The 27,231-nt window shown below is 43.0% G+C and overlaps 1 protein-coding gene across 6 annotated transcripts in view; it reads right to left on the bottom strand.

Annotated features, from left to right (window-relative positions):
* Positions 1–666: 666 nt before the first annotated feature.
* LOC309665532 (uncharacterized protein) overlaps positions 667–27,231 on the bottom strand; it is a 219,767-nt gene continuing 193,202 nt past the window's right edge. For 5 of the 6 annotated variants that reach the window (XR_014266474.1, XR_014266475.1, XR_014266476.1 and 2 more), the window contains 2 exons: positions 17,895–20,140; positions 667–9,345 (listed from right to left, as the gene is read on the bottom strand). The gene's annotated coding sequence lies outside the window, so the exon portion shown is untranslated. The remainder of the gene's footprint in view (positions 9,346–17,894; positions 20,141–27,231) is intronic. The other variant, XR_014266473.1, reaches the window with a different exon arrangement.

Raw genomic sequence — 27,231 nt, 5'->3', positions numbered from 1 at the left:
GAATGAAGGAAAAACAATGGTCTGATTTTGACAAATTAACTTGTGATTTGGAGAGTCAGTGAAGCAGGGAAGAGACATTCCTAACTATACTAATTAAATGAGCTTGCAACATTTGTTTTAATGCAATGGAACCAGCCATATGAAGATGAACATTTTAATTTATTTTGCAGTGACATTATGAAAAATTTCACTGCTGCAGATTATCTACAAAAACAAATCTCATCAGCATCTAGGTTTGTGCAAGAAATTTCCATCTTTCACACGAACCTGACCTTCCCCGGGTGGAAGCAAGTACGAATGAGCTAAGTTACCTGAGAAGTTTTTCTGAAGGTTGTCTTTCCACTGAGGCCGGGCTTTATGTTCAAATGACTTCTGTGCCAAACACATCCATTTTTCATGGTGCGGCGTAGATGAAAAATTCCGAATCCATTCTACGGGGAATGCGAATATAGCTCATTAGTTCTAAAACATTTTTCATGAAAGACAGAGTATTTGCCGGAAGATGAGACTGCATAGTACCAGCCAAGAATGAACACCACATGTCCCGCTAATTGTTTTTTAAAGTTGTTCCTCTCCTCTCTGGCACCCAGTAGCTATTGCAAATAGGAAACAATATGAAAAATGGAGGGGAAGCCCAGCTTACTGTGACATTATTCTGCACTTGGGGTCTTGTCCTCTTTTTTTTTTTTCCTGCCCTCTCTACATGCAGCCATCTTCTAGAAGGAAAAGGCACAGTCTGGTAGACGATTGAAGGATTTTTGCTTCTCCTAGAGACAAATAGAGGGCACATTTTCTGGAGCATCCACTCTCACCTGAGGGCAGCATCCCTGGACCCTCTCCTTCAGGGCCACAGGTCGGCTGCAGGGCTGACACGGCACCAGGCAGACTAAACGGTCCCCTTCCAGAGAGCAGGTGAGGGCTGCTGGCTCCTGGCCTCCACCACAGCCAGCATTGAGGAAGTCACGCAGTCCAGAGATGTCTTCCAGACTGACATTCCCATGAAAGCTCTGCCAAGGGAGCGTGGAAGAGAGCAGACCACCTTCTTTCCAAGTCAGGGCTGCCCGCCGGCTATTGCTAGAGGCCTGGCGGGCACCAACCTCCCCTGTTCCGGGTCCCCACTCCCCAACCTCCATCTCACCTCACCGGACCACACTGGGCTGAGTAAACCTCAGTTCCCACTTGGGGCCTCTTTGTGGTCCTGGCCCTTCCTATCCAACTCACCACATGTCGTTGTGACTGAGAAGAGGCCACTCCTGGAGTTCTGGCCAGTTCTCTTCGGGTTTGGACTCAGCCCACACCAGAGGGCTCTTCCTGGGGTCTGCGTCCACCCGCAGGACCTGAGCTCTCCTCCCTGCAGCTCTCAGCCTGCCCAGGCAGGCAGGCCTGCCCCTTGGTCTGTCCCTTCCACCTCTTCCCTCGGCCCTGGGCATAGGAAGTAGCGGAGAGTACGTGCCTTGCCCCAGCGCATCCTCAGCCCTGGGCATTTACCAGACTGGTGGCCACTGGACTGAGGCGTAGGGTGGGGTCCAGCTGGGTAAAAAGGTCTGTTTTCTCCATCCTGACCAGAGTAACCTCAGCAGGGTCTGCAGCACTGATGCCATCCACACGCTTTTGCAGTTACCTGGGCAGCTCCTTGGCCTCCTGGGGGACCCAGCGCAGTCAGGATTCAGTCTGAGAAGCAGGGGTGCCTGCCCTCCCCGCTGGCTCTGCAGGCAGCAGAGGGCTTCTGAGGAGGGTCACGTGGCTGAAACGGCTTAAGTTCTTTGGGATCAAGAGCAAGATGCCTCATCCGTAGGTGCCCAAGGCATTGCTTAGAAAAGTAACCATGTTACTGTTGTTTCCTCCACAGAAGACATTGCCTCTAGTTCAGCCCTTATCAGCTATTTGAGGAATGACTATTGTGAAAAGTCACTGTGCTCAAAAGAATAAATGCACAGTTTTCTCATCACAGGGAATTAAAGGGAATTACAAGCAAATCCATCGATCAGACAAATAGTTCCCACTTTCCTCCTACCATCTCCTCACAAAAGCCAAGTAAATCAATTAAAGATTAGGAAGATTATAAATCACAGGGTAAGAAGGGCCCATCTGCGGGTCTTCTGGGGCCCAGCTGATAGCCCCATGGAAAATCCCACAGCATTCAGTGAGATGATAGAATTTGGTTTTCTGGAATGAACATGACAAACTTGAATGAGTCTCTCCCTAAGAAACACCTTGGAAACTCACCTTCCGCAGAGAGCCTTCCCCACTACCAACCCCGTCCCTGTTAATGGCCTGCACCTCAAATCCCTGCCCAAGACAAAGACAGCCTAGCACATGGCAGTCAGTCAGTACATGTTTCTGAAATGACTAAATTAGAAATTAACCTGTTGGGGGGAAAAAAAGAGCATCTTGGAGGGAAAGTGGGCCTTGGCTATAGGGACTCTTTGGAGGCTTCCAAGCTCAGGAAGTATGGGGTCCTGTCTCTTCCCCAAAGCCAACCTACTGGCTAATAATTCTTGATGCTGGAGGTGGCACAGTGTGAGGGCTGAGGCAAGATTCCGGAGCCGTCTGTCTGCATCCAAGCCAGCTCTAACCATCACCTACTCTGTTTCCTTGGGCAGGTTACACCCTGTGCCTCAGTTTTCTTGCCAGTAAAATGGTGAGGGCAATAACAAGGTCTTCTTCATCAGGTTGTTACATAAAGCACTTAGAACAGCTCTCAGTAATCCATAACTGTAGTATAGCTATGCTCCATTTCTCCAGATGGCCCGTTGGAAAGATAATAAAAGATGAACTAAGAGATCTCACACTCTCATACAAGAGAAACCTCAAAGAGAATCTTCATGGGCTCCTAGATCAACTTTTTCATTTCACAGTTGTGGAGTCTGGGGTCCTGAAATGGAAGCTGACATGTGAGAGGTCGCATAGCTGACATCACAGCTGGCCCCGCCCAGGAGTCCTCGGCTAGGATTTTGAAACATGCTGCAAAATCCACAGACACACTCAAGTCCCACCATGCAGGGCAGCAACACCACTGCTTAGTTGACAAATATTTGCCAGAGCTCTGACCTTGGCACCCTCCTCTGCTCAAGAGGCGTTTATAATGCAGTTGGGAAGATAAAAATACATGAGAATTAATGCGAATATCACCAATTGTAGTAAATAACACAGCACAGCCTACATATAAAAAGACGTGGGAGACAGAACAAAGGGTGGAGTGGGGCAGGCATCATTTACACAAACTCCCAAGATGCTTACTTTCAGAGAGTATGGTTGTAGTTGACCTGGTCACCAATCCCACCTCTCCCAGGGAAGAAGCACACCGCCCACAGTTTGCTCTGGCAAATCTAATCTAACAAATCTAAGATTCAACTGAGATTACAACTTGTGTGGGCGGAGAACAGATTATACCTCTATCTGCCTGTAACTACACTGGCCTTCCTCCTGAGCCCCTACAAGCAGGAGGGGAAAATGAACTAGCTGTCCAGTTCCATTTCTAGATGACTTAACAGTCCCTTTAGGTGGTGTCAAGACTCTTTTTAATAAAAATATTCCATCTCTCAGAGACACCCTGCTACCCCCATCTTCTTCCCCTCTGGGGGTGTTCTGATGTGTGGATGGAGTGGGGAGACCAATGAGGTCACACTGAACAGGGTAGATTGGCGATCCTTGGACGTGAGGTCCTCGGCCTCCTGGTCTCCAAGGTGATGCCTGCCTGGGAGCTGCTTGCCCTGTTGGCTGTGGTGGCTCAAGTCTGCGGCTGGTGGAATTCTTAGTCTGGAGCTTCGCTTGGGTAGGGCTCTGCAGCAGCCCCTGGCCCTGACTCAGCGTCCAGCCTTTGCTATGGGGCCACCTCATCTCCAGGGACCCACCTCTAGCAAGCTTTTGCCAGCCAGACTCTGAGTAGCTTCTAGGTCCTGCCTGTGCCACATGGACTCCAAGACTGACTTGAAAGGCAAACCTTAAGGTTTTAGTCTATTTGGGCTGCCATAACAAAATACCGTAAACTAGATGACTGAAACAATAGAAATTTACTTCTCAAAATCCTGGAGGCTGGAAGTCCTAGATCAAGGTCTGGCAGTCTCGGTTTCTAGTAGGAATTCCTTTCCTGGTTTGCCTTTTCATGTGTCCTCACACGGCCTTTCCTCAGTGTGTGCACATGAGAGAGAGGTATCCTTCTCTCTTCCTCTTCTTTTAAGGCCACTAACTCTATCAGATAAGGGCCCCACCTTTATTACCTCAATTAATCTTAATTACCCCCTGAAAGCCCTCTCTCCAAATACAGTCACCTTGGGGGTTAGGGCTTCAACACAAGAATGTGGGGGGTGGGCGGTGGACACACCATTCAGGCCACAGCAGCCTCTCTGCCTGGCCACACTGTGGCCAGGAGAACTCTGGCCAGTTCTCCCAGGAGGACTCTGAGAAGGGGTCACTTTCCTTTGAATCAAGTTCAAAATAGGGTAGAAGGGACAGTGGCCTCTCTTTGCCCTAGATGTCATCTAGTTCAGGAAAAAATAATATGTATGTGGCTTGTAGATGAGGAAAAGAAGCTAACATGGCATTTCTAATGGCAAAGCAGAGCACTTGAGACTTGGGATACCTAGGTTATAATTTATTAATGATTTTCTGTGTGACCCTGAAGTGACATAATCTCCCCTTGGGCTTTATCCCCTTTTCCCTAACAGAGGAGGCTGTTGACCTGCTTCTTAAAGTGATTGAGGGGAACTGGCAAAAGACATAATTGCAAAAGTCTTTTCTGTAAACATGAAGATGCTTTTACATGCTGTAAATAACAATAACACAGAAGAATATACCTCCTTTCAAAATCCATGACATTTGCAGAGTAAAGTATGTGGTCCAGTAGCTGGAATCTCAGTTCCCTTTGGTAGGGTTACTAAGAGGGAAAATGAGTCTTCCCATCTAGGGAGGGAAGGGAAACCTTGGGGAAATTCTCCTAACTGAAGAGAGATGGAGTCCATGAAAATCAGGACAACACAGAAAACATTGTGCACAATCTTCCAGCGACAGTTTGTCAAAGAGAAGCAAATCCTTCAGGAAATTCTCTTTAATATACTTTTAGTAAATGTTTTATTGTATTGGATTATGGGAATTAAGGGAGTGAAGGATCCATACCGTATTTTTCAAAAGCAGTATTTTTAGAATCACAAATTATATTGAAATTTTTATACCAAGAAAATAAAAACAAATATCAGAAGAACAGCATTTATACATGTCTCTACAGAGACATATATGTATATTAGCAAACTGAAAAATAGCAAATACACACAAAAACACCCACATAAAAGAGATGCAAATTATATTTTTGACACATTTTCAGGCCAATCACCTAATACAATTTTCTTTTATAGGCAGAGGTAATAAATAGTGCAAATGTATATTTATGGTGTATTTGACAAATGTATTTGCTTTGAGTCAGAAGGAAAAGCTCCAGCGATTTTACGGTGGAAATGCTTCTCATCTACCTGAACTAAATCGCTCGTCTTTCTTCTGGGTTTCTCACTGTGACCGAGTCTGAAGTGGGAACCACCTTTTGGTCTCAGAGTGGGGTACCTGCTTGGAATAAGGATTTGGAGCATACTTGAAAATCAGGATGTCCTGGTATCTGTGTGTGTTTATATCCTGTCTCCCCTCTAAGACTATGTGCGCCTTGAGAGAAAGAGCAATGTCTGTTACTTCTCCACAGGTCTTTCTGCCTCCAGAACAGTGGTTTGCATGTAAGGGGTGCCTCATAGGACTATGTTATTCTTTTGCCAGGGTGCTGGTGTGGTCTTTAGGGAAGCAGACACATGCTATGTGCTGTGAGATGGTGTTTCACTTCAATGTGTCTGAGAATCAGCTGTGACTTGCTCTTTTTTAAAAATTGAAGTATAGTTGATTTATAATGTTGTGTTACTTTCAGGTGTACAACAAAGTAATTCAGTTTTATATATATATATAACTATATATTTTTCAGATTCTTTTCCATTTTAGTTTATTACAAGGTATCGAATATAGTTCCCTGTGCTATTGATTAGGTCTTTGTTGTTTATCTATTTTATATATAGTAGTGTATATCTGTTAATCCCAAACTCCTAATTTATCCCCCCTCTCCCTTTGGTAACCATAAATTTGCTTTCTATGTCTGTGAGTCTATTTCTGTTTTGTAACTAAGCTCACTTGTATCATTTTTTAAGATTCCACATGTAAGTGATATCATATGATATTTGCCTTTCTCTATCTGACGGACTTAGCAGTGATTTACTCTTAATCCAAGAATACAAGAGTATTTCCCTAGCTGATTAACTTAACTTCCACACTAAATGTTCCCCTCTAAGTGCATCCATCCCTCCAGTGAGTCCTATGGGGGTGCAGATATTGGACTGAACAAGTGGAGAGTGGCATATCCTACGGGTCCAGGTGGGTGAGAAGCAAGCCCAGAGGCTCAACCCTAGCAAGGAAGGGGCAGCTGGAGGGTAGGAGGGAAAATGAGTTTCTGGGGACTTTGGCCCTTAGCTAAAGAGCCCTCATCCCAGCCCAGGCTGCCCTTGGGGCCTTGAGTAGAGATATTGCCAGGGGAAGCCTGTGTGTGAATTCGTCCTTGGAGTAGGGATAAGGCACCAGCCCACAAGGGCAGAGGGAGTGGGGATCCAAGGTAGATGGTTATGGGGAGCAGTCACCAGACCCACACCAGAGCCAGGCGGTGCCCCCCTTGGGGAGGGTTTCTGGGGAGAATACCTGGACACAGGTGGCTAATTTCATCACAGAGACTCAGCTAGTGAACAGCCTTTTCTCATCAATGCCTCGAAGTCAGAGGGTTCTTAGAGATAGAAAACTTAACAAGATTCAAATGCAAACTTAACAAGACTTTAGGGAAACCAGAGACCAGGACTGTCTGGCCCTTCCCCTATTAGGTCCCCTTTCTTTCTTACCTGCATGTCTGGCCGGAAGGGCCTCATTGGGAAAGGCTGGGTGTTTCTTTACACATGCATGTCTCTCTCCAGGCCTGAAAATGAGGCCCACCTCACCCCACCACGCTGCTGCGAACAGATATGTTTAAATTTCTTTAAGCTTGGGTGACATCCTCGGATAAGGAGCTCTAAGTACCAAGAATTATTGTTATTACTATGTAGTTACTGCCTAGCATGCAGCGAATTACCCTGCCCTGCTGTGTAAAAGATGTACGGAGGGATGGGGAAGTGTGGAGCGGGGAGGCGGGAGGAGGCATAATGAAATGTACTAAAGAGGGGCCGGGCCCGGGAGCGTCCCGTGCTTCGGGTCTCCACCAGGCACACTCTTATGGCCAGAACAAACGATCTCTTTCCACCCAGCAAACGGAAGACAACACGAAGATGCTAAGATTGTAAAGGACGCACAACACGGGGCTTAAAGGCATGGATTTCAATCCCAACTCCAACACTTATAACTGTGTGCCTTGGACAAGCTCATGAGCCCGTGTGGCCTTGGTTTGTGGGAGCTGCCACATAGAAAGCTCCAGATAATTGTAGCAATTATTATTACTACTATTACTACAGCTATTATTAGGCCTTGGTCCAGTTGTCTATGATTTGCAGGACCCGGTACAGAGTCTGAAGCATTGTTTTCAGAGTCAGGATTTCCCAGGAGAAATGGGAACCCACAGCCAGCGTGGAACCATCGAAGACGGTCAAATGGACACCTCCCAGAATTGCCAAGGACCCTCACTGGGGGCGAGGAGGGGGAGACTAAATTCAACCTAAAAGTGGTTCCTGAGAGGTGGCAGTATTGCTCATGAACTCTGGGCTTCTGTTTATGAAAGAGCAGCCAACATGTCCTATGAGTGCTCAGTCCGTCTCTCCACCAAGAAGTCCTGAGACTATTCTGGAAACCACAGCTGAACACTGTGCATTCAGTTCTTCTCCAGGGCATCGGGGCAGATGTGGGGGCCTGGTGAGCTTTACTGAGACTTATCCATCTCCACCTCAAGCGCACCACACAAGGCTGGGATGACCTCTGTGGTGACTTAGTCAAGGGATGAGTTTACTAAGCCCGGGAGAGTCTACTGTAAGAAGCATCAAACACGGTGCTGCCACAGAGACATAAGACTCATATGATAGAGGACATGAGACAAAGCATCCAGGGAAATATGACTAACCGTACATGGTGAGAAATGACCGGAGAGTCCGGGGTTTGGATTCCGGAAAGCTTCAGTGGCCACAGGACACGTCACTGCTTCCTGAGAGATCATGGGGCAACTCACTAGAGAACATTCTATCTATTTTTTTAAATTGAAGCATGGTTGATTTACAATTTGTGTTAGTTTCAGGTATACAGCAAAGTGATTCAGTTATACATATATACATATATTCTTTTTCAGATTCTTTTCCATTATAGGTTACTATTACAGGATATTGAATATAGTTCCCTGTGCTAGAACATTTGATCTAGAATACAAATAAACACTCCCCCTCCCACAAAGATACACTTAGGTGATGTGCACATGCTGTCAGATTACAAGTGACTGCGTCTCAATAACTTGTTGCTTGATCCACAGGTGGGTTGAGGGTGGCAGTTGGATTATTTCCCACCCAATTGTTTGAAGTGGTCTGATGATTTGGGGACATGTACCTAAAAGTACTCCCCCAACCAAGAAATTCAGTGATATGAATTAACTCTAAAGAATAAGCTTCACCCGGAATAAAAACCATGGTACCTGAGTGGCAGGAATTATGGGCTGTTGTATGTACAAGCCACACTCCTCGTCTCGTATTTCCCACACTAACTGTTTTCCTTAGATTCATCTCTATCTTGGTATGTTCCTGAAGGAGTCGAACTTCCAGGGTGGAGTGTCATCACTCATCAGAGCATTTAATTGAAAGGTACCTCTTCCATCTTCCCTCTTAAAGGCTGAAGAATTATTTCTCAAACTTCTCTCTCTATTGAGCTAATAAAACAAAACAAAAACACTTTTAAACAAGGAAAAAATACCCCACTAAATAGAACAGGCTGTGAGATGCCAAGCAATTTAAATTCCATTGCTATATTTTATTGAGTCTTTTCTATTTCAGGGAAAGAGAGCAACTTAGCAGACTGGGAAACACATGGGCCTCCTGGATTGGGCGCAGCTCCCTTGTGCACGCATCCTGTTTTGGAAGGAGGCTATTTTGAAACCTGCTCCTTGCCATCACTCTAGACTTTTAGCGAATTAATTTGGATTTAAGGAGTAAAAAAGAAAAAGAAAAGAATGGAAAAAACTCACCTTCCCTGTACATGGTAGAATTTCACTGGGATGCAAAGTGGAGTTGGAGGAATATGACAACTCGGTCTCACTTACGATGCAGGATTTTAGGGGCTGGATAAACATGCTGTGTGTCACCCAGCTGCTTCCTAGACAGGGCGAGTAGAGGAGGATTAGGGAGGCCTCACTGGTGTGTGAGGAAGCAATGGTCTATTTTGAGCCCTTTTACTTGAAAGGCTCAAAGAAAGAATAATTGCATCGTCTGTTGGACTAAAAGTTTTCAACAAATGACCTGGCTTGGTTCTTTTAAAAAAATACGAAAGTGTGAGTGAACCCCACAACTTGTCAACGAGACAAGCAAGTGCTTTTGTTTGTTGGAGGTGATTTTTATGGAAAGTTGTACTTTGCAGATTGCGACCAACCCAGCACATCCTCCGCCTCCTGCTCCGTTTCTCAGTTGGCTCTGAGGAAACATGCTTCCAAGTTTGAGAATTCATCTTGTCTGATTAATGATGTGTACACAGAGATTTTGGACTCATCTTCCTTCTCTTGGTCTTTTTTATTCCATTGTTTGCTGTGCTACAACCCTGCGGATAGATGGTTCTGCCGTGATAAATGTAAAGTTTGCATAAGCCATGTAACAGCAGGACAGCCTATTATCACTGTACATTTTCCATGGCTGTGCAAACCTCTGTAGGCTATTTTATTGCTAATAGATCCACAGAGAAACAGTAGTGATTTTACGACTCTTTTTAAAATGGAAATTCATGTTTGAGAAATACAACTGGGAGGAAACAGATGTAAACCACTTAAGCATTTGCAGAAAATTGAGATGCACACTCTTATTTACAGACCTACATAGCCTCCATCGCTTTATTTTCAAAATTAAAATAAGCAATCTGTTTACCGTGGGAAATGAGGAACAGTAAACTTTTTTTTTTCCCTTTACACGACAATGGCCACCATCGCTGGTTTTAATGGCAGTGCTGAAACAGGATGGCAATTTTTTTCCCCTTAGATTTTATTGTCTAGAATGCATTCCCTCCATAATCTGTGTGAGAGGTAGGCAAGTGGGAAAGATTTTAGTATAACTGTATGTCTGAACTCATATTATGCTTTAACAGCTAAAATGATTACCAGACACTCTAGAAGGATTTAAACTAAGTATTTATCACTACCTGTAAATTGCTTAAAATATCGGAAGAGTAGACCAGCCTCTACAAAAAATGCTTTTGTATGTCCAAACACAAAAGCCCAGCCCACTCAAAAATATTTATTCTTGCCTTGTCCCAACCTTCACGTATCTTAAAAAATTGTGACAAATTTCACATTTTGGAAAGGAGAGGTAAATCAAACTATCACGGAACAACACATCAATGAGATATCTGTGTGCTGGATTCATCAGAGCAAGTTCCTTATGACATGTGCAGGCTTCTCTGATTTCTTTTTTTTTTTTTTTTTTGGGTTTTGGAATGACATTTTAAACAATTGTGGTAAAATATATATAACATAAAATTGATCACTTTAACCATTTCTAAGTGTACGATTCAGCAGCATGAAGCACATTCACATTCTTGTACAGCCATCACCACCATCCATCTCCCAAACTTTTCCATCATCCCAAAGAGAAACTCTGTACCCATTAGACACCAACTCCTCATTACCCCCTCCCCATTATAAGAAGTTACAAGAAGTCCCTTGTAACTTCTATTCTACTTCTGTCACTATGAATGTGACTGTTCTGGGTACCTCATATAAGTGAAGTCATACAATATTTATTCTTTTGTGTCTGGCTTATTTCACTCAGCACAATGTCTTCAAGGTGCATCTGTGTCATAGCACGTGCCAGAATGTCCTTCCTTTTCAAGGTTGAATAGTATTCCTTTGTTTACATAAGCCACATTTTGCTTATGCACCCATCTGCCAATGGTCGTCTGATTCTAATATTGAGGAGAATCCCAGTACCACAGGGAGGGAGGTGGCCCACCTTTACTGCAAAGCAGGCCATGACAAGCCAAGCAGAAGGAGAACTGTCCAGGACCAGCTCTGCAAAGCAAGGCAGGGAGGCCTCCCGTGAACTATATATAGATTTCTGGCTCTGTGCAATTCCCGGCTGGGTGAATCTTTTGCTTTCATCTCAGATCTTTGTTTTCAATGTGAAAGGAGGCTGAAAGGAAACTGAAATTCTTCTCAAAGACAAATTACAATGGGCTTCAGCCCGAGATCGGAGAATAGAACGTATCCTCCAGGCTCCTTTGTAACCTCAATACCTCCCCCACGCCTCCTGGAGGAAGGTATTGGGAGATCCCCTGATCACAGCCTTTGGGTCACATCCAATGAGGCACAGGCACAGCGAGCCAGCCTCTGAGCTCATCCATCCTTAGTGGAAATCATACTCTACAGAGATGGTACTCAGCACACTCACAAGCCTATTTGCCGCACTCCACTCTCTTACGCCGAGCAATTAAACAACTGTCGGCTATTTACCTTGCTATCTCCTGGCCCACATGATGTATCGCAGCTTCTGTTTATGGCCTCTTGGTGACAAAAGCTAATTACAGACCTGAGGGGAGGAAGCGTCGTGGCTGGACTGCTGTTGTTGTTGTCATAATCACCACGGTTTTCCATGGACTCACCACGTTCTCCGCATCGTTGGGTGTTCTTATTAACAAAGGAGGGTATTTCACAGTATCTGTGAAGTTCATCCCTGTCACCAGTGTATTATCCAATAATTAAGGAACCTTGGGGGTGTGCCTAAACATTGCTGACATTTTACAAGGGAAAATGGACGTTTGTTGAGAGGAAATCTTATTAATAGAGAGATTCTCTGGCATTACGTATGTGTTGTAACATTACCATGGCCGAAAAAATCTTGCACATATTTATTTATTTATTGTACACAGCAATCCTGTGAGGTCTTCAGGGTGGCTCTATTTGCCCCATTTTATTGATGAGGTCAGGTGATTTGTCCATGGACTTCAGGCAAAGCCGCTGTTTCTTCTGAGGCAAAGCCCACCTCTCTGCCCAGCGATGCAGTCCTCATCTCCATGACTTCTGGCTTTCTCTGTGGAGTCATAATCTTTTGCTCTCTTTAAATTCTCCCCGAGGCTCTCATTGCCTCTGCTCTAATTCACCCCACACGCCTCATTCTCACTTCCAAAACTGCTTGCCACTGTCACCAATACTAATACGAATGTCAACATTTCTTGAGCGTTACCTAAATATCAAGATACGTGTTGCCCCAATTACTCCTTAAAGCAACGCTGTGAGAGAGGTTTCGTTGTGAATCCCATCACAATGGGATGAGGAAACTGAGGCACAGAGAGATCAATTAACTTGCTCAGAGTCACACAGCTAGTCGGTGGGGAGCAGGGGCTTGAACCGAGGCAGCCTGACTCCAGAGCACATTAGCTGCTGTGCCCAAGAGGCCCTGCGGGGCTTCATCAGCTGTCTCCTCCCTGCTGCAGGGTCGTCTGTGTCCACTGCCCCTCTCTTGAAGAGAATGAATAGAGTACTTGACCTTGACCTACTAAGTGGAGCAGGGATAAAGTTCTGCCAACTTTCTTGATACATTTTTCCCCCTTTTGCTGGCTTCCAAAACAAAGCCCGTTTATCTGCCGCTGAAGCTCAGGGACTGCAGATTGTAAATGTGGTCCTTGGTCTCATCCCAGCTGACAGCTAGCCCGAGGGCTGGCGGCAGCGCTCTTCTCAGGGAAGGAGCGCTCTCACCAGATGTCATCCCCGTTCTTTTCCTCTACCTTTCACAGAAGCTCCGGGGATCCTTTCCAGTCCCTCTCTATCGCTCTTCTGGAAGATGAAAGGAAGCAAGCGACCAGCTCCAGTCTCTTCTCCATCCTTGGATTCCTCCTATGTCTCTCCCACCATCACAATCAGAAATTTCTGCTCTGTCTCGCTTCCCCTCCAGATGACTGCTTCAAGGGCCACAGTGGTGCCTCTGACCCAATCCAAGAGGTTCATCACTTCGAATCTCCAAATTCATACAGACTCATTCTGTTCACTACTGTTATTCTAGACACTTCCTTTCTCCCCCCCACCCCCTGCAGATTTTGCCCAATACTTACCCACTCCCTCCCTCCTGGGCTCCCATCCACTTCATCAGCTCCTCCCAGATACACAGCTTCACTGGACATGTCTTGAATCTCCTAGCAGCTGGTGAGAGGGGGAGAGGGGGTGCTTCTATGCCCAAGAGATGCTTCTAAGGGAATCCACTTCCCATTTACTCAACACGACAACTTCTTCCTCCTCCAGGAAGCCCTCCTGGACCACCTTTCCCAGTCACTGGCCTTTCTCTGAATTCACAGCATCTACTTTCTGGCGTCCACATTCTGCAGTTCATCCCGTTTGGCCTCGTGGCATTTCTTGGACTACTGTCATGCTTATTATTAATGTTTCATATATTTATGCTTTTGTCTCCTCGAATAAATTGTAAGTTCCTTGAAGGGGTTTATAGTTCTGGATATTCTTCATACTGCCTTGATTTCAATAAATTTGCTATTTAACTTAAGCTTTGGTTGGATAGCAAAATACATTTTATTGAGTGCCCAAAGCAAGAGGATTTAGGTGAGCCATTTTGAAATTCCTTGAATTCTAGTTAATCATTTTATCTTTGCCAATTGGGATTCTATTTCTAAATCAGTGAATGAATAAAGGAGCTAACAGAAAGTCATCCTCTAGCTGATAATAGGAAAACATTTTTTTAGCAGGACTTTCTGTGGCCTGAAAACAAATTTTTTTTTAAATTATAAAAAACAAAACAATTTATTTATGGGCAGCATTATTATTTACTGGTTAAGAAGATGCATGTCGGGCTTCCCTGGTGGTGCAGTGGTTGAGAGTCTGCCTGCCGATGCGGGGGACACGGGTTCGAGTCCTGGTCTGGGAGGATCCCACATGCCGCGGAGCAACTGGGCCCGTGAGCCACAATTACTGAGCCTGCGCGTCTGGAGCCTGTGCTCCGCAACAAGAGAGGCCGCGATGGTGGGAGGCCCGCGCACCGCGATGAGGAGTGGCCCCCGCTCGCCGCAACTGGAGAAAGCCCTCACACAGAAACGAAGACCCAACACAGCCATAAATAAATAAATAAATAAATAAATAAATAAATAAATAAATAAATAAATAAAAAAAAAGAAGATGCATGTCATGGGCTGAATTTTGTCCCTCCCCACCCCAAATTCATGTGTTGAAGTTGTAACCACTGGTAGGTAACCATATTTAGACATAAGGTCTTTAAAGAGATGATTAAGTTAAAATGAGGTCGTTAGGGTTGGCCCTAATCCAATATGAATGGTGTCCTTATAGAAAGAGGAAATTTTGGCATAGAGAGACAGCAGATACACAGAAAGGGGCATAAGCCAAGGGGTGACCATGTGAGGACACAGCAAGAAAGTAACCGTCTGCAGGCCAAGGCAAGAGATCTCAGGAAAAACCAAACCTGCCAACAGCTTGATCTTGGACTTCGAGCCTCCAGAACTGTGAATAAATAAATTTCTGTTGTTTAAGCCACCCAGCCTCTGGTATTTTGTTATGGCAGCCCAAGCAAACTAATACAATGCTTTTTCTTTTTTTGAACTTCTGATTTTGGTAAACTTCCTTTTTCATGAGTATGCTATGGATATAATCCATTGTGCAAATTTAGCAATAATTTATGTTACCATTTCCCTAGTCTAAGACATTTAGACTTAACCCCTTTGTTTTTTTTCATTTTTATAAATCTCACTACAAAGAATATATGTGCACAAAGGTTTTTGTTTTTCTTTGTTTGGGCTGTGGAAATGTTTTCAAAGAAGCTCAGTGATTCTAGGATGAGGTCATTTAGCAAGTTCACCAGCCTGTCTTTCAAAGACTCGGAGGAATGAAGTTGGCTTTCCTTTTTCTTGTACCTGGTACCCACCGTAGCCTGTTTGGAGAGCGGTGGGTGGGGTTGAGATGGGTGACAGGGGCAGAGGGTCCAGGAGCGTCCCAGGAACATTCCCCTGGGGTGCAAGCTCAGTGAAGCTGTTTGCAGAGAACACGTCTGGTCTCCTAACTCACTGTCTTTGGCCCTAATCTCCAGAGCCAGCTTTCACAGCCACACTTTGGAGTCATTGCCTTCAACGGCCACGTCTTTAGGGGGTACGTGCAGGGCGATCAAGACTATTGGGATGTAAGTTCACCTACTGCTTCCGGCCCCATACATCCCACACCCTGGCTGATTAGTACACTGAAGAGGTCTCACTGACATTTCGTGATTTGACATAAAGGTTTCTTGTGCATAGCTCACAAAGAGAGAGACAGATTTTCAAACAGCTGCCTAATACCTCTGTCAACATAGAAATTAAATAGATTTAGGAACTTCAGGAAAACATACGCCCATTTAATGCCCAGTAATGATCAATTCCAATTTCCAGTTGCAGAAATGGGAATTATTTTCAATGTGCTCTGTGGGGTATTCCAAATAAACATCTGGCATCATTTTATTTCTTTTTAATCATTTGAATATAAAATTCAAATGATTTAATATTATAGGTCTATCTATTTATTTGTCCAGCTATAGGGCTGATGATACTATGAAGATATTGAAAGGAATCCACGTCTCCATCAACTTTCAAATGAAAACGTTAAATTGTTTTAAAGCAACCATTTGCTTTTAATATATACCAAGGTTGGATTACAAATTTCTCTAAACTTGTTAGCAGTATTTTTTTTCTTTACCAGCAACAATGAAGGACAGAAATACCACCTTGCCTTCGGGGTCAGAAATGGGTTTGTGTTTGAAGGAGATGAACGCTTTGCTTTCCATATTGGAGAGAGAGCACACAGAAGAATGATCCAAAACTCCAGATTCTGGTGTGTTGTTCTTTTAGTTGACTTGTTCTTTTAGTCTCAACCAATCAGAAAAACAGTCCTCCTACAGGCATCTTGTGCAGCAAGAGGAGAGGTCTGGGTGATCCGAGCTCAAATCCCAGCTCTGCTCCTCTCTAACGCTGTGAGCTTTATCAACGTGATTCACTTCTGTGAGTCCCAAATTCTTCTTCTTTAGGGCAGATTAACAATAATCCGTCATTAAATGAGATAATGCACATGGAACATCTCAAACTGTACACAGTAGGTGCAGAATAGATGACAGCCATCCAGATCATGAGAACAAATCCAAAGCCACAGAGGCTTCACCAAAGGCCTACTCAGGACTGAGCTTGGGGAACTGCGCTGAAATTAATTAGGTTGTGTACCTGCAAAAGTACAGTAATACGACCAGAAGCAAATTAACTTGGGTCTAGAAGCCCAACTCCTTCCTCCCTCAGAGGACCACCTCAGACAAATGAGCAGTCCAGCCTCTGTTCAGGAAGGAAACGTGAATTCAGTCAACAGGTCCAGGCCTCTGCTGAGAGCAATAGAAACGAATCAAAATTATAGATCATTGTAATAAGAGGTCGCTTTGGAAACCTGAGGACAGTTATAGTTGATTTAGGCTAGTGTGAGGACTGTAAAGAAAACACCTTGGGTCTTTAAGTCCTATAGCTTCCTTTGGGTAATTACAAAGAAATAGAGTAGTGTGTAGAGGTACACCTCTCCATGACCTTCCACAGATCAGATGCACATCCCGGCCAATCAAAACCAGTACTTCATTCAATAAAAGTTTGAGACAATGTGGTTTTCCTACTGTATTAGATGTCCTGTCCGCCACACGAGGGCTATAACCACATTCCTCAGCATTGGATAGTATTTCAAATGCCATTTGCTTTACCCAAATCAAGGCTCTAAAAGTGACAGTTCTATTTTCTGTACTCACAGGCAATAGTATAGCATGTGGACAAACAGCTTTTGAACCCAATCCTGTCTGTCACCTCCTACACGTGTGACCAGCTCCCTCGTCTGAGAAATGAGAGTCTTTGTTAATGAGAGTAATTAAACGAGCTAATGCCTGTGATATATTTGGTCCAGTGCCTGGTTCATAGTAAGTGCCCACTAAATGATGGAATAAATGGTAGCTACTCATAGATGGGTTGTACGGATTCTAATAGAAACATAATGGGTAATTAATTTTAGCTGAGTTAGACTTGCTTTAGGCTGGGGCTTCTCAAGGTAGATTGAAAAAGCCTTTGAAAAAGCCATAGAAATAATGCCGGCCCACAGATTTGAGACCCAAAGTAAGAAGGAAAAGCCCAAGAAGCGTTATTCACTCTTTCTCTTCCTTTTTAGTTTGGTTTTCAAAAGAAGCTACCCTCACACATTCCCTTCCCCACTGCCCTGAGGATACTGTAGTGTGTTTTGTGTTCATCACTCCTCTGCTTTATCCAAAATTTCCTGCCTCTCCTTGAAAGATGTATTTTTAGATCTGCCCCATCATCTTCTTTTTGCAGGACATTATATTTGTGAGAGTCATCCACGTGGCCACAATTTATTCACTTTCAGAGCTGTATTCCTTGGTACAAATATAGTCCAGTGTGTTCTTCCAATCTATTGTTTTTGGGCATCTGCATTGCTTCCAGTCTTTGCTCCTATGAGCATTCATATCCACTAGGAGCATGCAACAATGTTTCCAGGGTCCTTATGATGAATGACTTTAGAATTTTATTGAATTCTATACCTGTGGAGATGATTTTGTGGTTTTTCTCCTTTAATCTCTTAATGTGGTAAATTAAAGTAACAATTTTTTTCTAATATTGAACCAATGGTGCATTTCTGGCATAAAACCTACTTGAGAGCTTGTTTGGAGGTTCTAGCAGGGGAGTGCAGCTACTCATATACCCTTGACCGAAGAACAGTCCTCCTCTGTGGGGGAAGGTCATTCTCCTTGATGGAGCATACAGCTTGGCGACGGACGCACATGGAGCTGTGAGGAGGGAAGGGGACACCCGCCTAGCCTGCCAGATCAGCCGAATCAACCCTGGCGATCAATGGGGTGACAGATGTCGCAGCCAGATTGCCCTCACATCCCATAAACCCTACTTTATCTCTTTGTTGCAGAATTTGGTTTACTTTTATTTTATTTAGTATTTATAGATCGTGATCCACCTTTACCTAGATTTGGTATCAAGATTACACCAGCATCAATAAATTACTATTTCCTTCTTCCCTCCCTCCTCCCCGTCCTTCCTCCTTTCCTTCCTCTTTCTCTCTTTTCTTTTTTTTTTTTTAATGCTTGAGAAGAGCTTGTGTAAGAGGACAGCCATTTATGTTTTGAAAGGTTGATGGACCTGGAGTTTTTGTTGTTTTTAGCTATTATAAGTAAAGCTGCTATAAACATTTGTGTACAAGTTTTTGTCTGAGTATAAGTTTTTATTTCTCTGGGATAAATTGTTTTAGCCCAGGAGCACAATTGTTGGGTCAAATGGTAGTTGTATATTTAGTTTTTTTAAGAAATTGCTGAACTGTTTTTCAGAGTACTTGTACATTTTATGTTCCCACCAGCAATGTCTGAGCGATCAAGTTTCTCTGCATCCTCAACAGCATTTGGTACTGTCATTATTTTGTATTTTAGCCATTCTGATAGGCTTGTAGCAATATCTCATTGTGGTTTTAATCTGCATTTTCCTAGTCTAATGATGTTGAACATCTTTTCATTTGCTTATTTGCCATCTGTATATCCTTTTTAGTAAAATACCTCTTCATGTTATTTGCCCATGTTCTAATTGATTTGTTTGATATTTTACTGTTGAGCTTTGAGAGTTCTTCATATATTCTAGATACTAGTTCTTCATTCCACAAATTCAATTGATAACATTTCCCTTATTTCTTGTCATTTTAAGCATCTTCTCATTTCCATCAAGAACCATGAGTAACCATGGGTTACTTTAAAGTATATTCTTTAAAAGTTCAAAACAAATGGATTTCTAGAAATTATCTTTTTGTAATTTATTTATAACTTAATTTCATTGTAGTCAGTGACTGTGACTTGACTCATATCAATTATTTGAAATTTTTCAATACTTGCTTTTGGTTTATAATGTGGTCAACTTTCATAAATGTTATCTGTGTGCTTCAAACGAATCTCTATTTTCTGATTATTAGGGATAGTTTTTAAGCTTATCCATTAGATTAAGCTTGTGATGTTCAATTCCTCTGTATTCTAACTGATTTTTTTCTCTGCTTGATTTACCAACCACTGAATGTCTCCCTCGATCATGATCGATTTGATAGTTTCTTTTTATCTTCTATCAATTCTTGTTTTTTGTATTTTGAAGATTTGTTACTGAGTACATACAGGGTCCTGGTGAATTCAATATTTTTAAAAATATGGGGATTCCCTGCTGGTGCAGTGGTTAAGAATCCGTCTGCCAATGCAGGGGACATGGGTTCGAGCCCTGGTCTTGGAAGATCCCACATGCCACGGAGCAACTAAGCTTGTGCACCACAACTACTGAGCCCACGCTCTAGAGCCTGCGAGCCACAATTGCTGAAGCCCGTGCATCTAGAGCCCGTGCTCCGCAACAAGAGAAGCCACTGCAAGCCCGCGCACCGCAACGAAGAGTAGCCCTCTCTCGCTGTAACTAGAGAAAGACTGCACGCAGCAAGACGAAGACCCAAGGAGGCCAAAAACAAATAAATTAATTAATTAAAATAAAAAATATGTACTAATACTCATTACCTATAGTAATGCCTTTTACCTAAGGTCTGTTTTATCTGGTGTTATTATACTAGCTGTCTTTTGGATACTATCAGCCTGTTGTTCCTCAGATTTGTTCTCCCCTCTCTTATGACATGATTTTTCCTCTCTCCCATTTTTAGCTGGAGCCTTGATCTCCTGAGTAAAAACTCAGCAGCTAGGTGTGGCCATGTGACTAATTTCCAGCCAACAAGATGAAAATGTTGGGTTGTTTGACAGCTTTCAAGAACCTACCTTAAGAGGAAGTGCAGGATGTGCCATTTCCTCTTCTTCATCCTTCCTTTATCCTGAATCCTGGAATGCAGTTGCTGCCATCTGGACCATCTGAGACAGGCTACCTATTGTGAACCATAAGATAGAAAGAGCCAGAGGCACCCACATAAGGCTAGTTGCTCTCAGGTGTTAGGTAACCATTGACAAATCAGTCCATGAGTCCTCAACAGTAAATATGGCCAACAGGTCGAAGGTCAAGCCACAGCTGGTCCATCTCCATGGGCCGATGGCCTGCTTTCCACTCTAAGCCAATGGACCAGACAGAAAGCTCTGGTCCCAGAATCCTCCCTGGGTTACATCAGGCCTGTCTAGTGTCACTGCCCATGTTAGATAGCTCTCAGATGGCGTCAGGGCCCTGATGCCCATGAGGTTAGGAATCTGCACAATTCATCCTTCCTGCATTCCTCAAATCTGGTCCAAGCACAACTTTAATTTTCCAGCAATGTTTGAAGCCTAACATTCTTGACTAAAGCAGAAAATAGGCAAGCAAAATGTCCACTAAGAGTTTTAAAATGTGTTCCCTTGGCTTCCTACTAAATTCTGTTTCAAGTGTATCTTATCATTGACATTTAAAAAATTTTAAATTAGCTATATAGTTTCACTATATATCCTGCTAATATTGAGCTGAATTGGATTCAGAGATGAGTAGTATAGATACACTGAGTTCATAAAATCTTGCTTCCTAAGTTTCCTGGACAGCTGCTTAAAAATTTAGGTCTGGCCTAACAGTTTTCTAATGGGGAAGTTATTTCTTTCTTTCATAAGTAGAGAAATAAGGAATTCTGCTAAACTGAAATATAATTTTCTTATACTAATTGCTAAAAGTAAAGGGCTACCATTTCTATGACTCTGCCCATGCTCAGAGTCTCTGTGGTGACACCCTGAAAGATTAATAATCTTCTGAAATAATTAGCAAATCAGCTATTTCCCTTTTTCCTTCTCTTGAGGAAAAAAAAGTTGAGGCTGATGAAGTTTCCTGTTCCACTGTCCGAAGGTGTGTGCTTGTAGACAGCACCCTCTCATCACACCTGTGGCTCTCAGGTTTGGGTGTGCATCTGCATTCCCTGGGAAGTGGGTTCCCATACCACACTCCTCTAGATTCCCAAAACATACTTCTCTAGATTCAGGAGGCTTAGAGAAGGGTTCAGGTATCTGTATTTTTTTAAGTCCCCAGAGGATTGTAATGCCTTCCAAGATGAAAAACCAGTGCATTTTCTTCTTGGATTATCCATGCCTTCCTCCTTGGCAAGATAGGGAAGGGCAGGAGGGCATGGGGCCGCCACACCAGGTGAGTTCTCCAGGGCTGGTCTGGTGGGTGATAACTGTCATCCTACAGGGGATACCAAAACCAGGGGACAGGGAAGAACAGCTCAAGTTCACCAAGCTGATAAGAAATTGCCCAACCTGTTGCCAGCACCAATGAGGCCATGACTGGGAAGTCAGGAATCCAATGGAAGCTGAGAAGCAAAAGCATGGGTCCAAGGGAGAGGCCAGGGCCACTGTGAAGGTCAAGTGTTGTCTTCTACTTGTGGCTAGGGTATAGGTGGGGCAGCTACACCTTAAGCGTCAGCATTGTCTGACAGCTGGAGCAGACTCAATCAAACTGTGATTTTTCCAGAAGTTATTGACTGAGAAACTGGTGGAAAGAGGAGCTGCCTGAACATAACTACTTGATCTGCTATTGGGTCAGCCAGCTCCTTAAGAGGCAATACCTTGGGACCCTGAAAACAGAAGCAGAGGTTGGAATCCTGACTCTGCCATCACCACGCTGTGACCTTAGACAGGTCAAAGTCATCTCCCCAGGGCTGACCAAGTCAGCACTTGGTCAGTGTTGGTACTTTTGAGAGCAGACGCCGCATGTTTTTGCTTTTTATATCTTTGTGATTGATCATCAAGCTTTAAATACAGTTAGTACTCAAAAAATACCTGTTGAATGAGCAGATTCCTAAAAATAATCAAAATAAAGTAATCAATGTCATGTGATTCATTGATAAACAGCAGGCTTATCCTGTCTCTGAAACTTAACTCAGCCATGCCCAGCCAAGGCAAGATTTTGAGGCAAATGGATAAATAACGGTGGTAAGGACCTAAAGACTATTTAATGAACAAATGAATGATTAAATGAATGGATTGTTAAAACTAAATTACTGTGTAGACATTCAGTCACAGGATGCTAAATACCCACATAAAAAATGATGCCAAAAAAGTATGTTTGCTATTAAAAGTCAATTAAATATTTTAGTAAATCCAAATATCTGGGTTAAGTTCATCAAATGACTGATTCTTGACTGAATTTTTCATTCTAATTGAGTCTCTTTTGAGATGGTGTAGGCTGAGTCACTCTTGAGGACACAGTGAAGGAGAAATGTGAGGAGGCATCATGCCCATGGGTAGCCTTGGACTGTCTCATGAGTTCAAGTTGCAAAGAGAATTTCAATGTCACCACAGTCATTGCAGGTTCACAGTGAAGGAATCATTTCAGAGTTTCTATTTTTAGATTCCATCATAGTAAAATAGGGCTTTGAAGTTTTCCAAGACCTTTATCTCATAGTTTTTAATTAAGGAGAACTGCATTATCACTGAAGTATATAATCTTCTCGGAGCTATAAAGTCCAGCTGATGGCCAATTACGTTTTAATCTGTTTAATGAAATTTCCTAATAAAATATCTGATCAATGAATATTTGTATTGTGCATGCTTTACACTAATACATGGTGACATAAATGCCTAGTCAGAGGTGCGTGTGTGCTTACATACATCAATACTGTTCAGGCTCTTCAGCCTTATAGATTTATACCCAATTTGCTTTCAGTGTTTCCTGCATTTTTTGAGCAAAATCCCTTGTTCAGTTTAAATTTCTAATATTCAAATTTATATCTAGATGTTAGTAACCAAAGGGAAATTATTTAGCCACCGCTATGTATTTTACATGCAGATTTTTATGGAGTTGCACTAAACCAAGCATTGCAATATATGGTGTGCTAATTTGTTGCTGGTTTTTTTTTAGTATATTAACTACAGAATTGTAAAATGAAAGAGGCGAGAATTTCTCACCCCAGTCCATGAGTTGTATGTGGCAGTTCAAAAAGCCCAGGAGTTCTGCCAGCAACTCAACTGAATCCGAACATTTCTCTCCTTAGGATGCTACTTTTTGTGCAGTGTTTTTCTCTAACCCTGGGAAGGGACGATTAAATAAATAATGAATAAACATGTCTCATTGAAGGGACTTTGACGTTTCATCTAAGTTTACACATTAATTAAGATAAGATTGTTCTAGTCCCCCCCCAAAGGGTATTTTTTTTCCTTTGAGCAACTAGACTGAAGTATAGTATAAAAGTGTATGAACACTCTGGAAATGCACAGATTTAACCCCGCCGTTTTGCTTCTAATCATTATTAATTGCCTCCAGTGGTGGACATTAATTTCCCTATTGCAGCAACATGCATCTTGAGCTTGGGCATATCCTAATACATCAAACGGGACAGGTGATATAATTCAGTTGGTCACAGCTGGAAAGGAGACAGCCACCCACATGCAGGCAGTCTGTCAACCTTAGTTACACTGCAGACACCACCACAGCCTCCGAAACAACGTTGTACATTTATCTCTGGGGATAACGTTACATGAAGTATGGCCGCTTGGTTCATCCTATTTAATCTGTTATTGTCTTAGCGACTACAAGAATCAAACAGTTGAAACTCAAAACTCTGAATTTGTTCCTAGCCATTGAAGGGGGAGAAAACGGAGACAAATGGTCAAACTCATGGTTCAGATGAAGTGATAAGTGCTGGGTTCAGTGTGGATTATATCTGAAGATAGATGTCATCAAAGGATTTAGAGTGAGCCGCTAGTAATGTTTACTGTGATGTGACTTCAGGGTCCTGCCTTGCTCCGTGGACCTTTAGGAGATCTTGACAAGTTGCTCATAGTACCTTGTGTTTATACAAGACTGGCTCTTCGGAACAAAGTTATTAGCTTTGTTATCCTCAAAGATTAGCTCAAAGCTCCTCAGTGGTAACACAGGAAAGAGAGGTAGGGTGGGTATTAGAGTCGATTAGCTGAGAGAAATGAGACGATGATGAGGCTGTGTCGAGTTATGAGCCGACATCAAAGCTGCAACTAGGACTCAATGCCAAATGTTGGCTCTTGAGTCTGGCTCTCCCTGAAGAGGTACTTCCTCTTCCTCTGCAGGATTCATTCTAAGTAAGAGAAATGCAAATCAAAACCACAATGAGATATCATCTCACACCCATTAGGATGGCCACTATCAAAAGAACAGAAAATAAGTGTTGGCAAGGATGTGGAGAAACTGGAACACTTGAGCACTGCTGGTGGGAATGTAAAATGGTGCAGCCGCTACGGCAAACAATATGGTAGTCCCTCAAAATATTAAAAATAGAACTACCATATATACAGCAATTCCACTTCTAGGTACATATCTGAAAGAATTGAGAGCAGGATCTCTAAGAGATATTTATACATCCATGTTCATAGCAGCGTTATTCACAATAGCCGGGAGCCGGAAGCAACCAAATGTCCATCGACAGACGAATGAACAAAGAAAATGTGGTACTATATAAATACAATGGAATACTACGCAGCCTTTAAAAGGAAGGAAATCCTGTCACAGGCTACAACATGGATGAACCTTGAAGACGTTATGCTAAGCAAAAGAAGCCAGCTGCAAAAGGACAAATGCTGAATGATCCCACTCATATGAAGTATCTAAAGTCAAAGTCATAGAAACAGAAAGTACAAAGGGTAGGGAAGGGGAATGGGAATTCCTGTTCAGTGGGTATAGAGTTTCAGTTTTGCAAGATGAAAACATTCTAGAGATCTGTTGCACAGCATCGTGAATGTACTTACTATTAAACTGTACACTTAAAGTGGTTAAGATGGTAAATTTAATGTTATGTGGTTTTCACCACAATACAAAATACATGTAGACAGATATATAAATCGAAAAGTCTAGAGGAATATCCACACAATGTTTACAGTGTTAGAATTATGGGGAAGATTTTCTAATTTTTTTGTTCTCATATACCTATACTTGTAATTTTTCTCTACAATGATATATATTGGAATTCTGTCCAGAAGTTAATCATAGTAACTACCTTTTCTAAAAATAGCCCCAGGCCCACAGGTGTCTTGCCCAAGGACACAGAGAGTCAGCAGCAAACCAGGAGGAATGTTGAGTCATTTGCTCACCCAGCAAGTATGCAAGTACGCTCCTGTCTTGCTCCACATCTAGGGACATAAATTATTTCACAGCAGGATTCGCTGGACCTTCTCTACCAAGGCATTCTTGGGATTTTCTTTACCACCACCCAGCTCCCCATCTGCCCAGAGTCAGCTCAAGTAAAACCTCCCAGTGGGATGCCACTCATCACGGCACTTCCTCTCATCTCTCTTTTTGCATTTACCATATCCTGCCTTGTTAATAGTTCTTTGTGAACCTGTTTTCTCTTTCTCATTAGATGATAAACTATTTGAGGGTAAGATCCATGTTTGCTGCATTTGTGTATCTCCAAACACAGTGTCTACTCATGGCGACCCCTGGAGGGGTAGCTGCTAAATGAATGACAATGAATGAACAAATCAGTGAGTGAATCAATGAATGACATGATCACTGAACTCTCAATGAGCAAATCAACAAATCAAGTCAGCTAGGACAAAATTTTTCCCACAAGTTCTGGATTGGTTCTTATTTTATCCAAAGCAGCAATCCTTATCCTCAAAACTTCTTTTTGATCAAGGAATTTTTATTCTTTGTACTTAGTAAGAATTATAAAAAGAAGAATTACAATAATAATTATAACTATGTCATCTCAGCCCCATATTTTAAATAATATGAATCCGTTTTTACCTCGATAAAGGCAATTTTTCATTCTTAAATTTGCTTTAGCAGGGATCTCAGACTTTTATACAAAGACAGGATATATGCTTTATAAAAATGGTTTTGTTCTCAGACTTTTATACAAAGACAGGATATATGCTTTATAAAAATGGTTTTGTTTTATCATATGTCTCCAACCTGGTCCCTAGGGGAAAAGTTACAGGTGGGTCCTATTTTGTATATTAGAGATGCCTCTTTGTGTAAATAAATTTTTCATAAATCAAATTATAGTTGGGATATCATAGGGGCACCACTATTTCAATGGAAATTTCCAGAAGGGTTCTGTAAAAACAAGCTTTGCAAAGCAAGTAACCAGATATCATTTGTACTGTTTGTAAACTTTGCTATATAAGATTTTCTAAAAGTGCAGCATAAGGTTTTATCCAATGGTTTTGGCATTAGGTTAAAAAAAAGGTAGCAAAATACATTCGCAGCCTCTGCCTGTAAGGCGTACATAAGTTTAACCACCACAAAGAATCAGGATTCCGTAAGACAGATCCCAGGCTTGCAGTGACTGTCACTCTTTCCTTGCTTTCATCTCCCCTGCCTTTCCAGAGGAGATTCTTGCAGGATTCAGGCCTGAGCACCGCTTTCTTCCAGGGCTTCCACCACAGCTGTTTATTTTTCTCTCATTCTGTTTTCTCTTGGAAGAATCTGAACTCCCCCTGAAAAGCCGGCCTCAAACGCCTTTGTCAACTTTAACTAGAGGGCCTGGCTGGCTTTTGCAAGAGTCCCTCCCTGCAAGATTCACTGTCCCTTGCCTGCCTGCGAGGAGGTCTGGCCACGATGCTTGGACTGCTTTTCACTCACACGGAGGTGAGATTCACAGCCAGGCGGGCGAGGATGGGCTTCAGGTGGCAGATAGGCCGTGTGCCGCCAGCACCGCCTCAGACCTGGAGCTCCTCTGGGGTTGCTGTCTGGGACTCACACGTGACATTCTTGTTATCTAGGCAGAATGTGTGTCTGGGTTAAACTGCCAGTGCCACCGTGTCACCGAGTTCTCTGCTGAGCCCGAGACAGGCCTTCCCTATCAGTGATGGCTACAGCAGGCTGGGATCAGCTGCCTCTCCAAGCAGCCTGCTTTCTGCAGCCACAGTGTTTACAGGGCATCACAGGCAGCCGCCAGGACTGGCATCAGCATTCTTTCTGAGTTTGCAAGGGAACAAAGGCTACTCCGAAAGACGCACGTGGAGGAAAAAGCACGATAAGATGTCCTGTGACTACAGAGACGCCTTTTGCAAACACGTACAGTCATGCTGT

Source organism: Balaenoptera physalus (genome assembly GCF_965194825.1).
Source record: "Balaenoptera physalus genome assembly, chromosome: 8".
NCBI lineage: Eukaryota > Metazoa > Chordata > Mammalia > Artiodactyla > Balaenopteridae > Balaenoptera > Balaenoptera physalus.
Note: the sequence above shows the minus strand (reverse complement) of the source record. Positions and strands in the feature narration are given on the sequence as shown.